We start from the raw sequence: 6,086 nt of genomic DNA, 5'->3' as shown, positions 1-6,086 counted from the left end.
GCATACATGTACAATGTACTAGTACCAGAAAATACTGATCATCAATTGATTAACTTTGCCGGTGGTAGACTTTCTGTTATCATACCACGCTTTGTGATTGTTAGTATAAATAATTCAGGGCTGAAATGAATTTTTGAAGGAAATAGGGGCAGGGGCAACAAAGCGTTTGATTGTGTGCATTGGTGCTCACCTTGGCAAAGGATAAAGTAATTACTTGATGAGTTGTTGGTCATTAGTTTGGTCACTGCATTGAAGGTAACACCACAGACTCTTGAATATTTTATTGGCTCTAATCGAATGACCAGTGGATTGACATGCATATTTAATGCACTGATGTAATTAGTTAAAAGTCAGGTTGGCAAGAGACCTGCTGTTAACTTGAGAAAGAAAAGAAATGAAAATATTGCCAAACTTTCACTATTTTTCTTCCTTGTTTTACCGGAATAGCTCTAATCAACTGGAAACTTTTTTTTTTTTTCTGTATAGCATCTACTTTGTTAATGTAAGAATTATGAAGAATGGAATACACAGATGTCTGCCATTTCATTGTTAGGAGATACACATTGTCTACAAACTGACCTGAATGGTAGTACAATTCTCCATCACATTTGTAAAGGGATACAATATTCATGACTTTTTGTTTTTTGCCTTAATTCATGTATTTCTAAATCACACTTGTTACCTTGAACCAGCATAATGTTTGAATAGACCTACTGTATAAGCTATTATTTTTGCGAGGGTTTAATTTTCGCAAATTTTGCGAATTGCATTTGGATCGCGAATTTAACAACAGGCGAAAATGTCCCCACGCGCTTTGTTGATAAGAGCATTAACATAAGCATGGCATCGATTCGCAAAAACAACATCTTGCGAAAATGTCTCTGACCTTGTCATTCGCAAAACTATCCACGCGAAAATAACAGCATATACAGTAGTGTGAGGTAGCATTGTCAATCATGGATAATCTAAATGCTAATTGTTTTAATAGTAATTGCTATATTTGTAGTGGTAGAAGCAATAGAAGGATGCGTCATAGTACGTACTTGTATGTAGTTTAAATGCAGTTATAGTAGTCAAGTTATATTCTATTATAGTTGCCGCCCAGTCTAGATCTGTACGCTCAACAACTCTGTGAATGTTACAAATGCATTTTTCCATAATCCAAATCTTTGATTTTTTTTTTCTCTTTCACAGTTCATTCTGCTAAACAGCTGCAAGTAGCGTGCAGACCCCAGCAGTGCGATTTGTATGTGAGAGTGAGTATGTTGTGTTTTTATTTCAGGAGAACTATGCTCTCTGGAATTTTGATAGAAGGGCTATTAAAGAAAAACAGACAGATTATCAATAAAAGTTTCAATGATTGGGCAAATGGTGACAAAGTTTGGAATCTGACTGTCATGCTTTTATAATATAGTGACAGTGGTCTCTTCTTTATGAATTAGACATTTTAATCTTTGATGTAATTGCTTGATTTCATCTAAACCCTGCATGTCCCAAGACACCTTGCTATAACTTGCCAAGAGTTTTCATTAACCCGTTGAGGACGAGTCCCGAGTATACTCGAAACTCGTCCTTAATGGGTTATATTTCTGGGATTCTCCTTATACTTAGTAAAGCAGACAGGCCAACTCTGGTACTATAGGGATTAAAAGGGATTACAAAAGGGATTCCAAATGTCTGTACCTAAGAGTGAAGAAATCACTCCAGCACATGTGATTGACCAATAAACTGCAGTATTAAACCTGTTGAGGACGAGTCCCGAGTTTACTTGGGCAAGTGTCTATGGAAAATGCATGTTGTATCAAAATCAATTTTTGGCTATGCTCAGACTGGGGAGGGGGGGGGGGGGATGGATTCCGCCCCCCTAACCCTAACCCTACCTCCCCCCCCCCCCCCCCCCCGAGATCTTGTGGTGCGATCGCGATGAAATTTTGCATGCGTGAAACCCACGTCATAATCTACAAGATTGTGTCATAAGATTTTCTGAAACAATCAATTTCTAATTTTAATTAATTAATTATGCAAATTAAGCTCAAGATCATATTTTAGCCTAATTAAAAGCATTGAGAGTCTAATTTTTGATCTGTAACTCCGTTTTAGCATATTCAACAATTGTACATCACAAAAACTTCCAAAACTAATTTCAATTTTTATGTATTTTATTGTTTTCAGATTTTCTTATGTATTTCTATGTTTTTCAACTTTTGTTTTTTCTTCGTTTTTTTCATTTGAAATTGTCACTGACCACTTTTCTACTATAATTAGCACAAAGTTAATCAATGAAAGTGATTAATTGTAAAAATAATCAAGTTTTTATGACTTTCATGACAGAGCACTGTTTTCCATAGGGAATGTACACAAAATCACAAAATTGTGCCCGTTTTGGGGCGACATTCCGTTACAAAAATCAGGGGCCGCGGAAGCGGGGGGGCTGGGGGGGCTGCAGCCCCCCCACACTTTTGGTTCGTAAAAAAAAAAAAAAATCACAACACTCATGAATTTCAATTCCCAAAGATTCTGCCCTTAGATTCTTCCCGTCTAAGCGGGGGGGGGGGGGGGGGGGGGGGGGGGGGGGGGGGGTCTTGACCTTGCCAACCCCCCTCCCCTCGGTCTCGTCCGCAGCCCCCCCCCCACACTGAAAAACGTTCCGCGGCCCCTGAAAATGGGCGTGGCTTTGCAAAAGTATGTGCGGACGTTGCAAATTTGGTCTCAAAAGTTGCGCGAGACTTGAACAAACAAAGTCAAGAAGCCTCTCGATGAGGCCTTCTCGCGTTACAGAATTATAGCGCAAACGTCGAGGGGGGGGGGGCGGATTCCCCCGCCCCTTTTAGGGTTAAAGGGTTGAGGCTAGTATAATGTAGTGTCTTATTTCTATGTCTTCATGGTGAGGCATATTGTCAAGTTTGATAGTATATAAAGGGAAAATATTAGTTATATGGGGGTTAAGGAATGCAGTTACAATCATGAATTGAGTTGAAGGCAGAACAAATTAGAAATGCACAACCAAAATATTCTTCTTTTTTTTTCAAAAATAGGTGAAGTTAGTTTAATATCTAGATACAATTTGTAGATTTAACAAAACAGATAATGGTTTGAAGGTCAAATTTGCTGTAATACTGTTGGCTGTCAGATTTGAATTAATAACATTCATCACATAAATGTGTTCATGGCATTCCATAACACACACATAAGATATCACTGCAGCAGGGAGTGGATCTAGAAAAAAAAAATAAAGAGTGTGGTCAACCTGAAATTGTATTAATATAGTAACTCATTGAAATATCATTAGAGACAGAGGGCACAGCTTCCAAAAATTTTATTTCGAAACTCAACTTCTTGGAATGGTATCTCTGATAATCAGTGAGAAAAATTCACGAGAGAATAGATCCCTTAAAACTACTTATAAAAGTGATCCGTTATATTATGTCAGAGCTACCAAGTCTCACACATTCTGCGTGAGACTCAAGCATTTAGGGTCTGTCTCACGATCTCACGCATGGCACCCATTTTTCACACGCATCGGGTGAAGTCTTTAACTTGGGCCAAAAATAAGGAGCATAGCTCAAAGGATTAAAGTGATAGTTACAATTGAAGGTATATTTCCTTTTTTTTTCTTTCAAAATAAGTAGAAAATAGCTCCAGATCGCATCATTAAGAACTACTAATTAAAAAAAAAAAGCTCCCTACCATGGGAGGAGGGACACCTCCTAATGGGCGAGCGGCGAGACACCGAGTCTCGTCCGAGTCATGAAAATCTCACTCATAAAATTTTTTGAACTTGGCATCACTGTTATGTGTCTTATTAAATGATCACAAATTGAATCTTGGGATGAATTCCGACATTGTAAGGGCAGCTTACTGTTCGTTGACCTATTTCTGTGGAGATAGACAATTGTCTATGGATGCCAGATAAGAAAGGGTTATACTATACAGGGATGTGCGACCAACAAGTAGTCATGTGAGAGTTCAGAGTTTAATCTGATTTTAGATTGTTTAAGCTCTGCCCGAAACCCTCTTTTTAGACATTTTGGCAGTTCAAAGGCATTGAAATATTAACAGTTGAATGCGTTTCAGATTTTTTTTTTTCTCACACCCCTGGACAAGATTCTTCAATCTTGCCAGTAGTAAAAGTGCCGACTTATCATCGTTTCCCCAAAAGCCATTGCTCTGGTGACTGGTTTTATTATGTGTAATTGTTTGATAATCTATGAGTGACACTTTGTGATCATGAATTCAATTTTTCTTACTCAATTAGGCATCATTTCTCCCAATTGCAGTGCACTCCAGTTATAACAAACACAACTAGAAAAGCACTTTCTACCGCTGATCTTGCTCTTGTATAGAGATCAGTGATTTTACATAATGCATGCTGAAAAATCACCCGATTTCCCAATATAGAAGCCTTTAACTGTTATATCATAAACCCTCAGCTGCGTTGCGCGCCTCGCCCTAGCAGAAACTAGAGCATGCACTTTGGTGCGCGTATGAAAACCTCAAAAGTGTGCAGCTTGAACTCAAAGTTCATTGAACCTACCAGCCAAAATATCAAAAATCCTTCATAAGATCCATAAAAATTTCTGAATCACTACCAAAATGTAATCATCTGTTCCTTGTGTCATTCTCAATCTTTCCTGTAAGTTTCATCCAAATCTGTGCCCAACTTTTTGAGTAATATTGCACAAAGACAAACAAACAAACAAAAAACAAACAAACAAACCAACGAAAATGAAAGCATTTACATCCTCCCTTGGCGGAGGTAATTATAATGAAACTGTTAATGCAACAAAGTGAAAATTCAGCCCCCAAAGTTATTGTCAATATTTCCTTGTATACTTTTATTGTCTGGCTTAACAAAATTTTGATGTAACGAGAGGGGCCTGTCCTGTGTATCTACTGAATAGAAAAGTGTATATGAAGAGATACCTGTGCGATGATGGTGCATAGGTGGGGCGGTACTGTAAAAGTTTTGACCAGCAATATGGTTTTATTTTGAATTTTATAAGCTGCCAAATGGGTCACTTCTTTCCCTGAAGCTACTTGTCTGCTGACCAGATTTGATATAAAAAGGATTGCATTTCCTTGGAGAACCCCCTATGGAAAGTTGGCTCAAGCTTTGGTTTGGAATTGTGAGCCAAATTGAAATTTGGGTGGGGTAGGTTTGTTAGGATCATAGCATTGATATTGTCCTATTTAAACCAGCTGAACCCAATATATTTGCCATAGATAGTCCCTTTGGCAAGTGATTTGTAGATTGTCTTTTGTTATGTTAGAGTCATTCTGCTACTCATATGAGTGATGCAACATAATACCCTTTGCTTCTATGCAGTTGAGTGACACATGGATCCCCATCTTTGCATAAAAAAGAAATGTGATAATTCAATGTTTATATTAAAGATAGCTACATGTTATATACAGAGTTTGAAGAAACTGTAATTGTTTTTTTTTTTCTTTTGCTGAGATTTTGCCATGTGTTTAAATGTGGCCAAAAGAGATGCATTGTATTATTTGATGAAGCCTTAAAGGGATCATATAGTTTTGGTTGAGACCTATCTTCAGGTTTCTGATATTTTTTGGTAAGATTATGAGAAACCTCAATGTTATAAGATAAGAAAGAGAATGTAAAATTTTGTAAGATGAATTTAAAATTTATTTGATGGAAATTGGTTTTGAAATGGCTGAGATATCAAAAAAAAAAAAAGAAGAAGAAGATGGGACCCACCTTTTATTAAGATGGCTTTGTTTTACTTTGCTTTTAGATGTTGCAGCCTTTCCAAAACCAATTTTAATCAAACTTTTAATTCCTCTTAGAATGGTATGCTGTATGCTATTTCAGAAGTGGCATCTCACAAAAAGTCAAAAGCCAAATTTTCATCTCCACCAATACTATACCACCCTTTTAAAGACTAGAAAAGCTGGGGGAGGGGGGGGGGGGGGCTAAGGGGGACTGAATTTAAACACTCGGCTGTAAGTTTTGACTGCTAGAGGTCCTGAGGAAGGGGTATGGACCATACTTGCTGTGTGCCCTGCTTTCATGCAAAATTCTCCCTGTTACACGTAGATTGCTCCAAATATTGTTAAAGGGATCG

The sequence above is a fragment of the Diadema setosum genome, chromosome 17 (genome assembly GCF_964275005.1).
Source record: "Diadema setosum chromosome 17, eeDiaSeto1, whole genome shotgun sequence".
In the NCBI taxonomy this organism is placed as follows: Eukaryota; Metazoa; Echinodermata; class Echinoidea; order Diadematoida; family Diadematidae; genus Diadema; species Diadema setosum.
The sequence above is the reverse complement of the archived record's forward strand: the minus strand, read 5'-3'. Positions refer to the sequence as shown.